Below are 19,066 nucleotides of genomic sequence, written 5' to 3'. Positions count from 1 at the left end.
AAATTGGATGCTTATCTTGCTGGGATCCTATGACTCCAGCTGACTTCCTGCCCTTTGGGCAGGGGGCTGGACTCGATGATCTCCTGAGGTCCCTTCCAGCCCTAATGTCTATGAAATCTATGAAATCCTGACAGAAACATGCCTTCGCTAAGGCATTAGGCAGTCAGCAACAGTTACCTGCTGCTCAATGGCAGAAGCTACAACCATTGAGGCACTAAATGTCTGGATTCGGTTTGGCCTTTGGATTTTGTCTCAATTGTCTAAAAGGGGGATGGCAGGTCTTGGGCAGCCTCTGCTTCTCCATATGCTTGCCTTGGCTTATATGTTGAAGGTCTTGGTGTGATGGTCACTGGACTGCATGTAAGCAGATTCATCAGGCATCCAACTAGACCTCTTAGGCATACACAATGATCCAGAGGATCAATGGTTACCTGTTACTTTGTCTGAAAGAACAATCTGAGAAACCCAGTTTGAAGGCACAAAAGAAAGGCAGGTGATTACTAAATCAGAGCATTCTGAAAATAAAAACATGCTCACTTACGGTGCTGACACAATGAACGCCCCATTTGGGGAAGGTGTACAGGGCTTGCACTGCTATGCCTTTAATAGGCCAGCTTGTGCAGTGATCAGGACTGACATGAGCAAGAGAGGAAAAAGAGAGGCAACAAGGCTTATACTGTGGGGGTGCAAACCACGAATGCCTTTTTTTCTTTTAAGACAGCTACTAACTGACAACAACACAGGAGTCTAATCTGAAAGCCTGTTGGACACAGCCAGAGGAGAGGGAACTTACTCTGCTTTCTTGGCCCCTGTCTTCAGGGCCGCCTGCTGTTCTGGTGCTAAGTGGAGTATTTCCAGATCTCAGCTAGGTTTTCATTTGCCCAAGGGAAAGAAAGAAAAACAGTTAATGAGCATTCCCATTCACTTAAACCAGAAACACCTGTTGGCATTCAAAACAGTTTTCTTGGCTAGCTTGTATAGACTGAGAGCCTAACAGGTGTTGCTGTAGCCAATGGGAATAACCAGAATGGGCTATGGAGGCCCCATGTACATTAAATTATGCAGAGAAAAACGTCTGAGCAAGTCAACATGTGTGCATATGAAACCACAAGAAACTGCGGTCCCATAAAGTTAAGCATGCAGTTGGGTGTCTGGGAGGAAATAAGTCCATCTAGGACTGGAAAGTCTGACCCCAGAAATAGTAAACACTGACTGGATACCCTATTCAATCTGTAGCTGTTTCCACTGATAAAAGGTGTATATGCCCCTCCTTCTGGCTGCTAGTACTCTTGCTCTGAACACGTAGAAAAAAAGTCAGTCTGTTTTACAGAAAAAGTATGGCCCAGCCACATCACCAATATAGTATGCTCCAAAAATCTGACCTGACTTCCTACAGAGTCTATTATTCCGTGAGGTATAGGCACGAACATGTATTACTCACAATAAGCATAAAGAAACCAACACAGAGATTATAACCATAAAGATTCTAGTGCTTCAAACACTATGGTATAGTGTGAAACTCAGAGGAAAATGTTCACGACTCTTAACTCTCTGCCATTAATTTATGATGGGATTTGGGTAAAGATGCACCGATACATCGGTCCATAACGTATCAGCACCAATAAAAGGAAAATTGACATTATCAGCAATTGTTTTTCTCTGGCTGATGTGGCTGATAATGTCGCTGATAAATGCCACATGCAAGTGCACAGCTGCAGCATGCATGCAGCCAGGTGTGCAGCCCGGCAGCTTGTACAGCAGCATCCGGCTGGTCAGTCTGTGTGGGGGAAGAGGCATGGGGGCCGGAAAAGATGGAGGGAAGGGCAGATTGAGGCCCCTGTGGTGAGGGAGAGAGTGGGGCTGCGGCTGGGGTCGGTGCTGCCCAGGTGGGGTGGGGCAGGGCAGGGCAGAGGACAGGGTCAGCAGCTTCTCCGGAGAGTTTGGGGGGAAGGGAAGGGGCCAACTCCCACCACTGTGTGCACCCGAGGGAGGCATGGGGGGTAAGTGACACCTGGACCTGTATGCAGGGCAAGGGTGGGCTGCTGCTGTGTGCTGGGGGCTGGAGGCTGTGCCAGAATCTTTCTGGAGGCTGCACTTGGGCCACGCAGGGCGGGGCAGGCAGCTGCAGCACTGGGAGGGGGGGCTATGGTTAATTCTGGGGTGGCTTTGACCATCCGTATCCTCCCCTCCCAGTGCTGCCACTGCGCGCCCCACCCTGCCCGGCCTGGCACGAGTGCAGCCACCATGAAGAGCCCAGCACAGCCTCTGGCAGCAGCAGCCCATTCTCACCCTGTGCACAGATCTGGAGAGCATGTGCTCCCCCACCCCCATGCCTCCCCTAGGGTGCACGCAGCAACGGGAGCTGCTGCCCCACCTTGTGCCATCCAGACAAGCCACTGGCTCCATCCTGCATCCCGCCCCAACTGAGCAGCACCTGCCTCTGCCCCAGCCCCACTCCCTCCCTCACCATAGGAGCTTCAATCTGCCCCTCCCCACACACACCTTCCCCCCCAACAGACTTACCATCCAAACACTGCTCTCCAAGTTGCCGGGCTGCATACTGGCAATCGGATCAGTATTGGCCAATATGTCTTGTCAATAATCAGCCATTGGGATCAGCCCAAAAAATCTTTATCAGTGCACCCCTAGATTTGGGACTTCAGTTTTGCCTATAGGTATAGTGTGCGTGTTTGGGGTTAGAAGGAGAAACACATTAGTATGTACTGGTAATGAGGCTGAACATCAATTAATTTTTATTCAAAAACTGTAAAATACAATATATGCTTTCAAAGGGTGAGCTATGACCTTACGACTTTCTTACCTGACTTTAAACATTCCAGTGCCCTTCTGAGTTGTAACCTTGAAAACTGGTATAACCATTAGTTATGAATCACTGGCTGCAGAAAGAAAAAATCAGAACTCCCATATTTCTATTAAAAAAAAAAAGTCTTGACACTCTAATAATATATAAAGAGTCTCTGAATTTCTTCTGTGGTACAGTTGTGTTGGGTATGAAGCCTCCAATTAAAGGAAACTAAGTCTGACTGCAGCAGCTCTTGTTAATGAATTTGAGCTGTGATAATTGTTGAAGGCAAATGAGGCTTCTGCACGTGCCTGATACTGAGGAACAGGTCTCTTCTCAGAGTGCCTCCTGCCACAGAGATGATAATGGTCTCTCTGCAAAACTTTAGTCATCTGTAGAAGCTGTATAATTTTATCTCCCTTTAAAGGGGACTGTGAGTAGTGATGGCTCCATTTAGATAATTATTCTCTCAACATCTTGAGTCCCCGAAATGAGCAGGAAATACCACAAGAACATAATGACACTTATGGCTCTTCCGCTTTCCAAACCCAACCAGAAATCCTGGGAAAATGATCTTTTTGGGACTATTCTGGCACAAGCAGTTCTTCATTCAGCCGAAAACTAGAAATGAAACTACAACTATTGGAATAATCTACAGCCTTAGGCAAGGTTGATTTGGGGTTCTGTTCTCAAGTCAGCAAAATGAAGGTTATATAGGCAAATGCATGGTTCATGTTTTATCCAAAATAATTCTCCCCTGCATTTTTACACAACCTTCATTAACTAACTAATGCTTTCAAAATATCCAGAAATGCACCACTGGCTAGAGAGGATACACCTCCAGCCTTGGAAGAAATGGAAACTTCACTGGTAAAGTATGGGCTACAAAGGGAAAGATTCTGCAAACACCATTCTTCTATGGCAGCACCTATAGTAGACTCTTTTTTTCTCATCTTTGCTGTTCTTGACATGGTAGCTAGGGTGGGAGCAGCATGGAGGGACTCCAGGATGCTTGCAGCACTTTATACACAGTGTTTGTTGCCTGCTCATACTAGACACCACAGCTAAAACAGTAGCACCTTCCAACATTTCACCTGTTGGAATGAGCAAGGGGTAAGAGCTAGTCTCTGAACTCACAGTACTAGCCTGAGCCATACATTTGGACTTAATGTAATGAAATCAGTACAAGCAGAATTCCAGTTTCCTAAGATATTGGTTTTCATTTGCTACATTAAGCAATAAAAAGAACTTGTAATAAATTATTTTTCTCTCTGGCTGGTGCCAGCTGTTGTTCTGTTTATGTTGGTTGTCAGTGAAAAAGCTTCTACTCCTCCTCGAAAGAGCCCTGTTATCAAACAACTTGGTTTGGCTTGACATTGTACAGAAGAGCAAAGCTCGTCTCAGCTGAAAGCACTCCAGAACACCGCTGGAATGCACAGAGCGTCCAAGCACTTGAATCTGATTCAGGGATGTAAGGAAAGCATCCTCCCATTCTCACGTGTCCTTCATTAATTATCCTGCTAGAAGCTGGAATCTTCAACGCGTCTTCTCAGAACACACGGTCTTTCTAATTAGTGGAATCCCAGAATATCTGTTTCTTGAATTATTACATGAGTGACATTACAATAAACTAGAATAAATCATTATAATAATCATATTATGCATCTTTAACATTAGGAGGGAATGGAGGGAATGTGTTGAGATCAAAACGTGCACACAAAAATATGAAGGAGAAACCTGCACCTAAGCTGGTTATAATTTATTTTGGAAATAGAATTAAAAGTTGACGTTCACTGGCACAAAATGCTGCCTTGAGAACAGCAACACATCTGAGGAATACAGATTTATCAACTGCAGCAAAAACTTTTGAGGTAAAAGCAAACCATTCTAGGACATATCATGCAGTGCTGAATTAATTGTTAAATGTGTATCAGTTCTGATCATTTCAACAAAAAATTCAGTAAAGTCTGTTCTAACGGTAATCATTTCTTCTTGTCTTCATTCCTAATTTCACTCTATTTTTATTGGAAACTGGTTTTGCCCCCAAATATATCCATATTAATAGAGACTCCCACTTCCAAATTTATATCAAGAGGCAAAGATCTTGAATTATTAATAGTTTTGCATTTCACTGACCTCTAAAAATCCTGATGTAATATGGTCACAACCTCAACCAAACTTCTTTATAGGGTCAGTCTCACTTTGAGGAGATTGCGTGGCTTTTTCATGAGGTCTCTTGAAGATAATTCCCAATGTTTAAAGGTCATGAGAAATAAACTCAGTGTGTTTTCTCTACAATGTAAAAAAGCTCAATGACTTGAAAACTCTTAGCAGGATACAGAACAGAAACAACCCAACAGCAACAAGGATCAATAAGAAAACAGAGGAACTGTCAGGGATGTAAATGTGAAGGCAGAATTCATTTGACATTCTTAAAGCAACTAAACAAACTCTTCCAAGAAACTGAAGTAAAAAGTCTAATTTTTTTTATTATTTCATCCTCTATCCAATTGTCCCAGAGTACCTCAGAAGGTAAAAAACACAGCAGTTAAAAACATTTGAAATAACGTTATTCAGCCAACAAATGCATCTGCTGCCGAAAGATTCTCTCAAACCATTCTCTCTGGGAGCTCTGAAATGAGGTTTTTGCCTCTGACTGCAGTTACCAGCAGACAGGTATCCCCATCACAAAAGTTGCCATCACAGATTATACTAATTGGTCTCCTTGCTATCAACATCAGCTAAGGCAAAATGGGGATGAAGACTAAATGACACTCTAAATCAGAGATGACATGGAGGCTCAGGAGGCGAGGCTGGTCTGAGATAATTGATAAGGAATGCTTGGAGACAGCTTGCAGTACCACTGCCCCTGCTGTGCCTGCTCTACTTACAGAGACTTCAGTCTCCATACTGAGGGGCCACCATCTTTTCTGAGCATTTCATGTGCAGTGAAAGAGGTGCGTTTGACTTCTATCTACATAATCCAAAGAGAGCAGAACTATCAAAAACCAAACCCCTCCCATTTTTATAGGCTAGAAACAAGTGCAATGAATTCGTGATTACAAATATTTCAGCAGAGGAAAACAGAGATGCCACAAAGACCGATAGCTTTGGTAATACCACATACCTAGGGGGGTTAGAATCAAGAGGCTGAGATATTAAGTGCACCTACAACAGTGCCTAAAAGGACTCTGTACAAAGCCATAGCAACTAGGTTTACCTTTGAGCTGACAGTCTTGTGTGGGCTTGTTCCAGAGGCCACTGCGTTATGGTGACAAGACTCCTGACTTCAGTGAACTCTGCACTGAGCGCTCTGTCAAGGAGTCACAGACTGCAGTCTCACCTGAAGGGACCCTTGATGTCTCTACAGGCACCCACAGATGTTTAGGGCCCCATTCTAACTCATAGCACTTTACTCAAAGGTGTTCACAGCATTCGCCTATTGGGTTGGAGTGGAGAGGGCTGGAGCCTGCCTGCACCAGCCCTGGCCTGCAAGCGGAAGTGCTCCAGCAGCCACTAAAGAGGCTGCCAAACTGCCTCCACCCCCTCAGCCCAGGTCCAGAGCTGTCAGCAGGGGAGGAAGGGGGAGGGACAGGGAGGCATATTGCTGCTGGCTGCTTTGCATGGCCAGAGATGGAGGGGGGCAGGGTGCAACAGAGCCCCTTCACTTGCTGCACCCCACCCCCACTACCCTGACTGCAGGACTGTGGGGAGCTGGACCAGGTCTGCAAGGCAAGAGGACTCCATCCCACCCTGCCTCCCCCACTCCAGCTCTGGCCAGACAAAGCAGCTGGTAGCTCCATTCTCCAGCCCTTCCTCTCCCACTGACAGCTCTGGGAGTGGAGCTGGGCTAGCGCTCACCAGTGGGGGAGCACCAGCCCAGCTCTGCAAAGCATGAAAAATGAACCCCGAAGGGAACACAAGTTCCCTAAGGTGCACTGCTTTAGAGCACCTTCACCTATTACCTGATTTGAACAGGGTTCATTTTTGTGCGTTTTTTACACTTTAAAAGCGCTCTGCAACCGTGTTCGTGTTATGTCATGGCTATAGAGCACTTTCAGGGACCTGATCATATGAAAACGTAACTTGTGTAAGTAAGCACTTTGCATGTAAACCTTATATCTGATACAGGCAGGCCTTGCCCCGATTTCTCATGCAAATACCTGCTTGAAAAATAGGGCCCAAACTTTAGCTCAAAGACATAACTCAGCTACTCAGATCATCCTGACTCAGTTTCATCCATGCTGCCCATGCTAATGAAGAGGGCATTACTATAGGATGTTACAGGGAATATAAGGGTCAACTAATCTGTTCCCAATGCATAAGAATCCTTAGAGGTCAAGAACCTTCCTCTCCACTTCGAATTGTAATTCTCATCCAGGTACATGTGAATCTTAATTGGGTCAGAGTTTGGAATCAATTCTGAAAAGGTTGTTGCTGTTGTTGTTCATGTTAAGCAATGCTGGGTAAACCTTTCAGACCTTCTTCCCAATGTTTAATTTAGGTTCAGTTCTAGAAACAAGCAAAGATTTAGTATGTTTTATATTTTACTGAAATCAGTTTGCCCCACTTGTCCTTGATCCCAGTCAACAAGAATAAAATTTCTCTGACTGCAAATGCTGCATTTTGGACACCCTGCCCAGGCTAAACTGTAGGCATTTGGAGTCTTTTTTTAAATTATCTGCTGTTCCTGAAAGCCAGCTTGTTGGGCCAGAGTTTTTGAACTTCCCAATGGCCCTTGGCTTCCTGACTTTGGTGGGATCTCCCTCATCCTGTCATGCAATGGTTCAAAGACTCAGCATTAATTCTCTTCATTTGGCGTTCATGCATCTAGTTCTTATTACCAGTTATGCCAAGAGATCCCTGGAGGTCCATCTGCAGACTGTAATATTTTGACTGCTTGGAAAATTATCTGTTCTCTCCACCTAAATATCATTCAGCTCACCTCTATGCATACATTTTGGCTTTCATCAGGAGTTTAAAGGAGTATTTGGGGTGGAATACACAGCTCACAAACAAGACTGAAAATGCCATTAATGATCTTCAAACCCCAACCTACATTTCCTAGAGCTGGTAAGGGTTTGCATACAAAAACTACCCTTTTAATTGGTCACAGTTGGCTGCAATTGTCCACTTGAAACCCATGGGGAAGATGGGAGTGGGGACTGACACTCAGCAATTGTATGGGTACTGTAACAATTAAGACCCTATTGGTGTAAGAAGTTGAGCATCCTCAGTTATCACTGAAGTAAACAGGTACAAAAAACACGCATCCCTTTGAAGGTGGTGTCCTGCCATCACACGACAAGGCCCAACATGAGAATGCCTAGGAACAAAGCTTAACCACTGCGGTCTCAGCAGACAGTTTCCCCCCTTTCATTAGTGTCAGACATTAAGATAACAAGCTGTTGTCCCCATTCCTCTCTGAAACTCAGACTCAGCCCATACTGATTAAGGCTCCCTCCCAGCTGCACTATTCATCTACAAGTGCTGCATGCCCCCCGCCCCCTGGATCTGAGCTTCTACTCCTGGTGACAGAAGAGATTTCCACTTATTCGCGCTACTTTCCTAACCTCATCCCTGAACAATTCTGAGCAACAGTGAATAGCTGCTGGGGAAAGACAGACATCTTTGCTGACCTACTAGATGGTATTTGCTGGGTAGAGTTGGAGAATAACAACACAAAGCACCATTGCTGAAAGGCAGTTATTAGTGAAGATTATACTGCAAAACCTTGAGGTATCTTACATACTGCTGGATAATACACAAAGCAGAACCAATGAGGAAAAAGGAAGAAATTTTGGCCCGTCTGCCCAACTTTTCTCTCGGCCTTAATATGAATCTGAACATGACTTTCTGAAGTGCCTAGTTCCTGTTTTCTGTGCTGTTACATTGAGGCACACTGGTGAGGTCAGAACCCATCATTCCACAATACCTGGCTGTTTTTGCACAATACTTCTGGCCTGCTTATAAATGAGAATAGAGACCCTGCTCCAGACTGATTTTGCAGGCTGTAGAAGTTTGCCTTAGTATTACATACCAGCATGTTAAAAATATCTTGAAAGTGAAAACAGTCTTAAAAACCTGTTCGAGAGCCAAAATTATTAATCAAACCCTATGTCAGTACTTAAAATGGAATGACTTAATTCTAATATAAAAACCAGTGACTTGGGATAGCTAATTTGAGTTCTCTGTGAACTGCAGAAAATATTTGCAGCACCTTCATGCAGATGATGGTATTAAACAGTGAATGTCTGTAGGATGATTCCATACATAAATGTATGAAGATTCTGAAACTATGTAAAGGCCAAATATTATTATTACAAACCAATTCCTCTTTTATCTGCCAAAACCTGAGAACAGACTTGCAAGTCATGTCAAAAGCATTAGCCCTGAGCTTTCCTTTATCTGCTGGAGTTAACTCTTTCAAGGAAAAACAAAATCCTGAACCCTGAAATTCTGACTTCAGTCTAGTAAATAAGAACATGAAGGAACCCATGGGATGTTTGAAGTGAATGGAAAGGTTCTTTCAAATTCTACAGTAATCAGAGCAATGGCTGATCAACTACTGTCTGCTTCGTTAACATCAAATATTTTGGGAATACCTTCTAAAACATGCATATTTTAAGTTACCAAACATGGAACCTAGAGCACTTTATAGTTATTGCTTTCCAGTGACTTCTAATATTGATTCATTTAATCCAAAACATGTAAAAAAAAAAAAACCTAAATGACCTATAGAGCAACTCTCCAGCGCTTGCATCCAAACTATTCAAAAGACCATGCTTCACATCTCCAGACGCACCTTATCAGAAACCTGACAGGGAATGAGGCAAGGAGGATTTTGGCCTGAAACAAGCTATTAATCAGTTCAGCTTTCAAGTGTATGTTGGGAAAGGATCTAGAAAGAAAGGTGGTTCCTGGATACAAACCCAACTCCTCTCCCTAGCAGGGCTTGTTTTCTTTTCCCTTTAAAACTCATTACCAAAATTTTGATTTGCAACTAAATCAATCCTCACATGGCCTTGCCTTGTTTTCATTTCACTAGCTGCTTCAAAGAGGTTGGTGCTACCTGTTTGCCAACTATTAAATACCTAATATTTGGCTGATGGACAAGCTGATAATACAGAATGAAATGGAGGCTTGCAGAGGCTGCCCTTGTTCCTTTTTCTGAAAAGGAGCCAGAAAAAGAAACACAGCCCAGTGTATTCACGTACCTCCCTATGGACAAGAAGCAAACTATTTCTTTTCCTCCATTTATGGGATCCTCAGAAGCTCAATCAGCCCAATTCCACAGGTTGTTTGTCAATAACAGTATTGTGACATTTTGGCTGCTGGAGGAGAAAGTTCTGCTAAATTTAATACTAGTGCTATTAACAGTGGAATATATCTAGCACTGTGGGAGCTAAAGAACAACTGCTGTCATTTAGACCCACAAACCTATTTTAAGCCAGACTTGTGACCTGTAAAACCACAAAACATTAAGCACAATATCCTGTTATTGTCAGACTCACAAATCTTCACAGCGGATCACTGTGGACTAGAAAAGCTACCTGAGTTGACAACAAGGTTTTATGATGACACATACATGGACTCCAACACAGCCCTGACTGTCTTTTATTCTTGGACAGGAATGCTGCTGCTGGCTGGTCCATCTACAAAGTGATCTCAAAAGTACTTTTCTTTTGCTCCTATGGGAAGACACAGCCAAACTTTTCCAGTTTTGTTTTTAATGCACTAAAGTATTTTGCAATTCAGCACTTCTCTTTGACATCTGGTTAGAAAAGACTCTGGTAAGATCTCAACAGTAAAACCAGTTGTCCAGTCTCAACCTCCTTCCCCATTAAGCAGCCAATGCAGAAACACTCCAAATCACTTCCAGCTGAACAGTTTGAAGGGATTAGGGAAAGAAATAGGGTCATTAGGCAACTCAACAACACTGAGGGCAAGTTAAACATTTGTGTAAATGAGGGTAGAGCAATAAAGGAAAGAAACAACAGTGTCTTACAGGAGCAACAAAGCCCTTTCAGCTGGCTTTGAAAAAGAGGAAACTAATAATAGGGCCCTCCTCAATTCCTCAGCCAATCTGCTCTTTGTGTGTGGTCAGAGCAGCTTGGTCTAGCTGACCATTCAATACACAGCCAGACTAATTAGGAAGGGTCAGTCTGGAAGGTGCAGCAGAGTTAGAACCATAGCATGCCTCTGGATCCCAGAGCACTGTTGAAGCTGTCCACGCACAGTGGAATATTTAGCAAGCAAACATGAAACCAAGACAATTGCCCGGCTGTGAAACGCAGCCGAATTGCTGATTTTGCTGTATAAAACAAAAATAATAGCCTTTGTGCTCTCAGCTCACACCACAAAATTTCCCAGAAAAAAGACCTTCTCAAAATACACTGGGCCACAGCCATTCTGCAAGCTGTTGTAATTACTCTCGCAATATCGTTGTGGTCTACTGGGAAAGCAGGGAGTCAGTGAAGCAGGGGGCATTCCCGTACTTTCAGCAGCATATCCAATACCCATACCTGGTATGTTCAGCCCCACTACAAGGGGCACAAAACTGGAAAGCTATACAGTGGTTCAAGGGACTTGCTCTCCACCATGACAGTTTGGAATAAATGCTACATGCAAAATCTGACCTGTGAAAACTTTGGACCCCAGCACTGCCAGGAGGATGAAATACCACAGGTTACTTGAGCTGCCCAGGGAGAACAGCCAGAGATGCTCTTGGAGCCCCTTGGATTAAAAACACTTTCAAATGCCACCTCTGATTTCTTCTCATGAAACAGATCATCATAATAAAATGAATAGACAGTAGTAAATTCACTGGGCCTATCCCTAGCACCTTCTCTCCAAAGCAAAGCAGAAAGTCAGACTAGGCACAAATCATCAAAGCAGATGAGGTCCATTTTATAAACAGGCAAAAAAGAAGTATGAGGCAGTCAAGAGACATACCGAAGTGGACAGAGCGCAACCAGAAACAGCACACAGGGTGTCTGACCACTCCTCTCCTGCATTTAACCAAAAAATCTCCATAGTCCAGCCAAGACAATTTAATTCTAAGGCTGTACCTACCAATGACCCACAGTTAAGACGTCCATGCCAAGTGTATACCTCAACTCTTTTAGATACCTGACAAACAAAATACTGACAGCTTCCTGTCTTGGAAACAGTTCCCTGTTCCTATTTTATGATTAGTGAAGTTCAGCCTCTCCCTTCACTGGTGCAGTGGCAAGATATCACCACAGTTCACCACATGCATCAGGGACGTTATGTCGGCATTGTCCCTGTACTGCTCTTTGGCACCTGTGACATAGATAATCACAGGTGCCAAAGAGCACTCAATCAGCGTGCTCCCTGCAGCATGGTGCTAGTTAATCAGACACAGTGCTCCCGTAACTCTTCCAAAAATACATGCATGTTCCCAAACAGAAGGGGATTTCCATTTGGCTTTATATTCATTGATCTGTAGTGTTTTGCTCAGTCCACAGTCAGTAGCAACAGCAAGTCTCACAGTGATGCATGAGATTGTAAAAGATGTAACCTAAAGCACAAATGGAAATGTATATTATGCTTTCATCCCAGGCCCTTTTTAAAGATTTCAGACCACCTTGCTGAGGCATATTCTCTCATGGTGAGCAAAATTCATATATCAACACAACTATAGACTTACCCTGAAACTCTAAGGAGATGCTATAATATCTTATTCCCTTCGGCTGTCCTGGAGGTCAGGAGGTGGGTGGCCTGGCCCCCTGGCTGTCAGACTAATTGGCTACTGCCTATTTTCTAGAGAGGGTAAGTATCCAGTTGATGCTGGCTCTAAGCAGGTTAGTAAATGTACTGAATGCTGAAGAGCTAAGCCAAGATATAAACTTTTCTACCTTAAAGAACAAATATTCCCTTTTTCTTCTGTTGATAAAAGATGAAGTAACTACAGCAAATTCACACATTCAAAAGCTTCTGGAAGAGGCAAGACAAGGAAATGCAAGGTGGGATATTACCTTGGAGCATCTTGTTTTCCTCACTTAGAAACATATTTTGTTTGCTCCTGTAGGAAATCTCAGAGCTGCATGGGGAAAGTTTTCTGCCAAATGCTAAGCAGCCTCAGTGTCTAAGGAGAGCAGTACCTTAAGAAGATATAATCATCCCTCATATAACACAACAAAGCTCCTTTTGTGGATGGCAGACTAGAAAAACACTGATTATTAAATGATTCACTGAGCAATCCTAAACTTCTTTCCCACAAGCAAGCTGCTTAGAAAGACCTGTTTGAATGGGCCACCCCATTCTCCAGCCAGTCAATTAAAAACTAGCGGAAATATTGGGTGTTTGGCTTATGGAATTAACCACTTGGGTCACTTTTAATACTCAAGTAAGAAAAGGACCTAGCAAACCATCTAATTAGGGCCACTTCTGCAAGAAGAGTACAACAGGTGTCTGTGCCATACTGAGAGGAATCAGTGTAGATGCACACCCCTTGTGCCTTCTTCTGAAAACAGTGACTTTCAAACAGCAAACACCCAGCTGCACTAGGAGTATAGTGAAACCACAAAAAACAGGAGCAGCAAGGAGGCACTTTATGACCCATATATAAGTAGAAATATAAAAATTAAGAACTCTTCTGCTGCAGGATGCTGAGTACACAGGGAGGTAGTCAAAGCATGTTTTGTCCCTGGTACATTAAATAGCAATTACTGTATTAGAGCTGAGTAAGAGGGACCTTCAGGAGACTAGAGTTCTCACCTCAGCTCAGCTAAGCACTTTGGCATACCCTTAATTTTAAAGCTGTGAGTAATTCCAAGCATGTACAGCAATGCTAACAGTGCTTCAGCACATGCTTAAGAGCCTGTATGAGGCAGGCTCTTTATTCCCACTTCTGCCCTTCACTGTGTAACCTTGTGCAAGTCCCTTCTCACTCTCCCTTCTTTGGTTTCCTTGCCTGTAAAACTGATCATAGTTTTCACTCAACATTGTAAAGTGTTTGCAATCAGCAGTCAAGAGATGTTATGCTGCTGCTCTTTTTTTATGATTGTAACTGCTATGCATTTTTTCTTATCAAGAAAAATCCCATCTCTATAATTTTTATTTCTTTTTCATTTCTAAGCAGAATGCCAGGATTGCCCACCAAGAGACATAAATCATAATTCTAACTCTATTCTAAACATTTTTGTTCTAGCATGCAGATATACTATGGCCTTTGCTCCTCTACTCCCAGCACATCATACTCCCATCCCATTGACTGTTTATCTTCATGATAAGAACAACGGCTTTGCTTCGCAAGGGCTTTCAAGAAGGAGATAATTATCTGTAAAGTGAGACACAGCAGTCAGTCATTTTCTGGGCTGCTGTTACAAAGAGATAGTTTGGAAAATGTATAAAACAACTTTTTCAATGTGCATAAGGCAGTGATTTTTAGTGGTCAACTACTTTATTCTCACGTAACCAACCCAATGTTTTTTCATAAAAAACCAGCAGTGTCCCATTTCTCAGTAAAGTTTTCATAGCACTGACTACATGGTAGTGAGGTCTCTCATTACTGTTGTAAAACATATATAATAGTGCTTTGAAGAGTACACTGTGAAATATTACCATCAATGGTATACCTGCACTATAATTATGAAAAGGCAGACTCCATCCTGCATAATGTTGAACATGGAGTTGCAGATGCTCAGTGCTTACACACCTCTTGTATTGCAGTAGCTTTTTGGTTTTAACAACCCTTGTCCCTTTGTTGGCTTTGAAAAAAGATTCAGTAAGTAACAACAGGTCTCTGAGCTATCAGCATAAATAACTGGATGTTGACTGTGCAATTTCTTTGCATTTTGCACTGAGATGCAGCCCTGGGTATCTTCAGCAATTCCTTGCAGTCGAGGATGATTATCTTCCATAATTGTCTTATCTGCGTATCCGAAAATGGCTGATGAGGCCTACCCAGGATCGACAGACTCTACTGCAGCTTGGACATATGTTTCCGTGTGGGGTGGGTGTTGCCGGATTTTTTATTTGGACCTCATCACACTGTTTTTGCTGCTCCTGCTTTTCCATCTTCTGTTGTTGTCGTGAGGTGTCAAAGTCCTGAGATTGCAGAAGACTCTTCCTCCATTTGGGGCAGTCCTGGACAATGGTTTCCCTGAGTTAACATCAATGTTGCATTTTTTAAAGTTGGCCTTGAGGACAACTCTGAAGTGCTTTCTCTGCCCTCCTCTGGAGCGTATGCCTTGGCTGAGCTGGGAGAATAAAACTTGTTTCAAGAGTCTGGAGTCAGAAATCTGGATGACATGGCCAGCCCAACAAAATTGATGCCAGATGATCACTGCCTCAATACTAATGGTGTCTGGTTGCAAGAGGATGCTAGTGTTGGTGCATCTCTCTTCCCACTAGATTTGGAGGATCTTCCACAGGCAGTATTGATGATACCTCTCCAACAATGTTAGGTGTCTCCTGTATGTTGTCCATGACTCAACTCCGTACAGCGAGGTGGGGATCGTGACTGCTTGATAAAACATGAGCCTGGTTTCAGATCTGCTGTCATGATCTTTGAACACCCCGTTTCTTTAGGTGTCCAAAGGCTACACTTGCACATTTAAGGTGATGTTGGATTTCTTTGATGTCAGCCTTCTGCAAGAGATGGCTCCCAAGGTATGGGAAATACTCAACGTTCTCCAAAGTCTCGCTGTGGACCTGGATTATCAAAGTTGGGGAATGGCCATTAGAAGCTTGTTGGTGGAGGCCCTTAGGCTTCTGAATGTTGAATGAATCCCATTTTCTTATATGCCTTGGTTAAGACATTGACAATTGCCTGAAACTCTGCTTGTGAGTGAGCACACACTACAGCATCATCAGTCCACTAGAGCTCAATGACTGTGGTTAGGGTGATCTTGGTTCTGGCTCAGAATCAGCTGAGGTTAAACAGTTTACCATCCATTCAGTAGTTTAGCTCCACTCCAGCTTCAAGCTTGCTGGTGATCAGATGTAGTATCGTGGCAAGGAATATTGAGAAGATCACTGGAGTGATGATGCAGCCTTGCTTTCATTTTAACCTCTAAGGGATCTGTGATAGATCTATTACTGAGAACCACCACTCACATACTTTAAGTTACCATGGAGCAGGCAGAGAATGGTGACAAATTTTGATGGGTACAAATACTTCAAAAGGATCCTCTACAACACTTCCTGGCTGACAGAGTTGAAAGCTTTTGTGATGTCAAAGAAGGCCATATAGAGAAGCTTATGTTGTTCCCAATATTTCTTCTGCAGCTTATGAGCTGTGAAGATCATGTCACTTGTGCCTGTTGATGACCTAAACCCACACTGAGATTCCGGTAGGAGCTTTTCAGTAAGTGGAAGGAGATGGTTCAGAAGGGTTCTCACAGTGATCTTTTCTGTGGTGGACAGCATGGTGACCCCTCTGTAGTTTCCACCACTGGACTTGTATCCTTTATTTCTAGTCACTCCTGGTAGTGCTCGGGGCAACAGGGACTCCCCCAATGCCTGCTGGACCCCCTGACTAGTTTGTAACAGGCCACTAGATCCCCCCTCAGCCTTCTCTTGTGGAGGCTGAACAGGTTCAGGTCCCGTAGCCTGCCCTGCTGCCCCCAATCATGTGAGTGGCCCTCCTCTGGACCCTCTCCATGCTGTCCACATCCCTCCTGAAGTGCCGCGCACAGAATTGGATGCAGTACTCCAGCTGCGGCCTGACCAGTGCTGCATAGAGGGGGAGGATCACCTCCTTGGACCTGCTTGAGATGCATCTGTGGATGCATGACAAGGTGCAGTTGGCCTTTCTGCCTGCATCTCCACACTGCCAGCCCATGTTCATCTTGGCATCAATGATGACTCCAAGATCCTTTTCTGCCTCTGCACTGACGAGAAGGGAGTTCCCCAGCCTCTAGGTATGCTGCTGGCTCTTCCTCCCCAAGTGCAGTAGCTTGCACTTGTCAGTGTTGAAACCCATCCAGTTCTCATCCACTCACCCCTGTAACCTGTCTTGGTCTGACTGCAGCCTATTCCTCCCTTCTAGCTTGCCCACTTCTCCCCACATCTTAGTGTCGTCTGTGAATTTGAACAGGGTGCTTTTTACCCTCTCATCCAAGTTGCTGATGAAGATGTTGAACAGTGCAGGCCCGAGGACCGAGCCCTGCGGAACCTGACTGCCACTGAGGACTTGTAGACCCACAGGTGGGCAAGTTTATTACAGGAGCAACCTGTACTCGCCATTTCACAGCACCATCCAAGAATATATGTGGCTTTAAGAGGGAAACCATTGTCATCTGTTGTCCTCACCACATCCTGATGGTGCTACTGCTGCTTAATCCATGACTGCTTATTCGTCAGTTACCCCTGCTTATTTCACAGCTAACCTTCCCTGAAGATCACTGCACTATCCATTACTTGTGGACACACTGCGTAGCAGTGCAGCTCAGCCCCACAGAGTCCTAGGGATGGGTGGCCTATAGATGCCTCAGATGAAGGGGACCCTCAATGTGAAATTGTGCTTCAGTAAATTTCACATGCATGGACAGTACTGTTCATCAGAGACATCCCCAGTGCATCAAATACACTCAAATAATAAAGTGTTGTGTATCCAGGACAACCAGCATGCTGATAATTTTCAAGGCATATCTTTTAAGGTCACTGTTGAGGTAGCTTTAAGCTTGCTAACTTGGCAGTGCTAGCAGGACATTTAAGTCAGTGCTGGCTGCAAAACCCATCCAAGAAGCTGGATAAGTCTTAATTATGAGCCTAGCATAAGCAGTCTGCTGCTGCATAGCTATGCTGAGGTGCTTCTATGGAGCTGTAGTCAAGACTTTGGAATGGATAGTAGAAACACCTACAGTTAAACAGCTGCAAGGCATAAGGCATGGGGTGGCACTGTCCACAAAGGCTTTGAAAAGAAATTAAACATGACCACAGTGAGGGTCAGCATTCCAGCCAGAATAAGAACTTGAGTTTAGCAACTGTGTAACTCACTGCTTAAGTGTGGCATCATAATACTTTGAATATTAACAGTTTCCCCTGGTAAAGGATGGTTTCTCTGTTAGGCAGATGTTATATACAAAGCCCTGGCTATGGCTACAGTCAATATGGCAGACACTTATTTTAAAAGAGTTAAGAGGCTGAGACTAGGCTTCCTACACACAAATGCCAGTAAACCAGTGGAGCATCATGCATGCAAGGTCTTACATTGGCTTCCATCCAGTTTACAGTGATTTAGCTCACCCATGTAATTAGTATAGGGCAGCAATTCCCGAAGGGTGTGCCACTGCGTACTAGTGTGCTGCAAGAACAATGCAAGTGTGCCACAAGATCCCCTTGTGTGAGAAGGTAAGTGTCTCCTTCCCCATCCAGCACCCTGCACCTGCCCCAATTACTCCAGCAGCACCTGAGGCTGCTCTTCTGGGAACTATGGCTGCTGCTGTCTTCCGCACCCCCAGACAGACCTGGTGACACCCACAGCCAACTTTCCCAGCAGCGTACTCTGCTGTGAGCAGGTAGATGCATGGACAGAGCCACACTTTCCACCCTAGCTCAACCCTGCCACTTATGTCAACACTCCTAGGGCCAGCAGTTGGGGCTGCAGTGTTGTTCACCAGCATGTGAGACCCTAAAGGAGCGGCCTCAGCAGCAGGAGCTACTTTTGTACCCCGGAAGTGCAGAAGGGGTAGACAGAAGGCGAACAGTGGGAAAAGTCAGGCACAGCATGGTAAGGTCCTGGTCCTGGTCCTGCCACCCTTAAGTGGCACCAGCTAGATCAGTGATTCTCAACTTTTTCAGCTTCCAGGCCCCTCCATCTCTTTTCTGAATTTAGGTCCATCTTGGTGATTTTCAACTGGGGTATTACAAAATTCAGAAAATTTATGGAGTTATTTTTTAACAGTACATCTCAGCACTGGCATGGTTTCTTCTGGCAGGGGAATGGAATGGAATATGTGTTCTAAAATATGTATCTTTTTCAGAGTAAAAGTGAAGTGTGCTGCCAATTTTAATCCAGAGAAAAGTCTCAAGTATCCAAAGTTTGGAAAACACTGTTGCAGGGTTCTGTGCACTCAATTAGCTACATTAGTTTAACACCACACCTTCATTAAACAAGCACAGCTCTGTTTGTAGATCAGAGAACAAGAAGAATGGAACTTCAGTGTTTTAAAGATGAAGAACAATGAGAGACCAGTGAAGGCCTGGAAGGACGTGGGCAGTGGGGTTCCGCAGGGCTCGGTCCTCGGGCCCGCACTGTTCAACATCTTCATCAGTGACTTGGATGAGGGG

The 19,066-nt window shown here is 44.1% G+C and overlaps 1 protein-coding gene and 1 long non-coding RNA gene across 3 annotated transcripts in view; one reads left to right on the top strand and one right to left on the bottom strand.

Annotated features, from left to right (window-relative positions):
- Positions 1-19,066, bottom strand: part of MEGF6 (multiple EGF like domains 6) — a 313,131-nt gene that overhangs the window by 205,587 nt on the left and 88,478 nt on the right. The window lies entirely within an intron of this gene.
- The window catches only part of LOC109314221, a 17,499-nt gene continuing 13,458 nt past the window's right edge, over positions 15,026-19,066 (top strand). The window contains exon 1 of the long non-coding RNA XR_002102249.1: positions 15,026-15,157. This is a non-coding gene — a long non-coding RNA (uncharacterized LOC109314221). The remainder of the gene's footprint in view (positions 15,158-19,066) is intronic.

The sequence above is a fragment of the Crocodylus porosus genome, unplaced genomic scaffold, assembly GCF_001723895.1.
Source record: "Crocodylus porosus isolate Cpor-Errol unplaced genomic scaffold, CroPor_comp1, whole genome shotgun sequence".
Classification (NCBI taxonomy): Eukaryota; Metazoa; Chordata; order Crocodylia; family Crocodylidae; genus Crocodylus; species Crocodylus porosus.
This window is presented reverse-complemented; position numbering and strand designations above follow the sequence as displayed.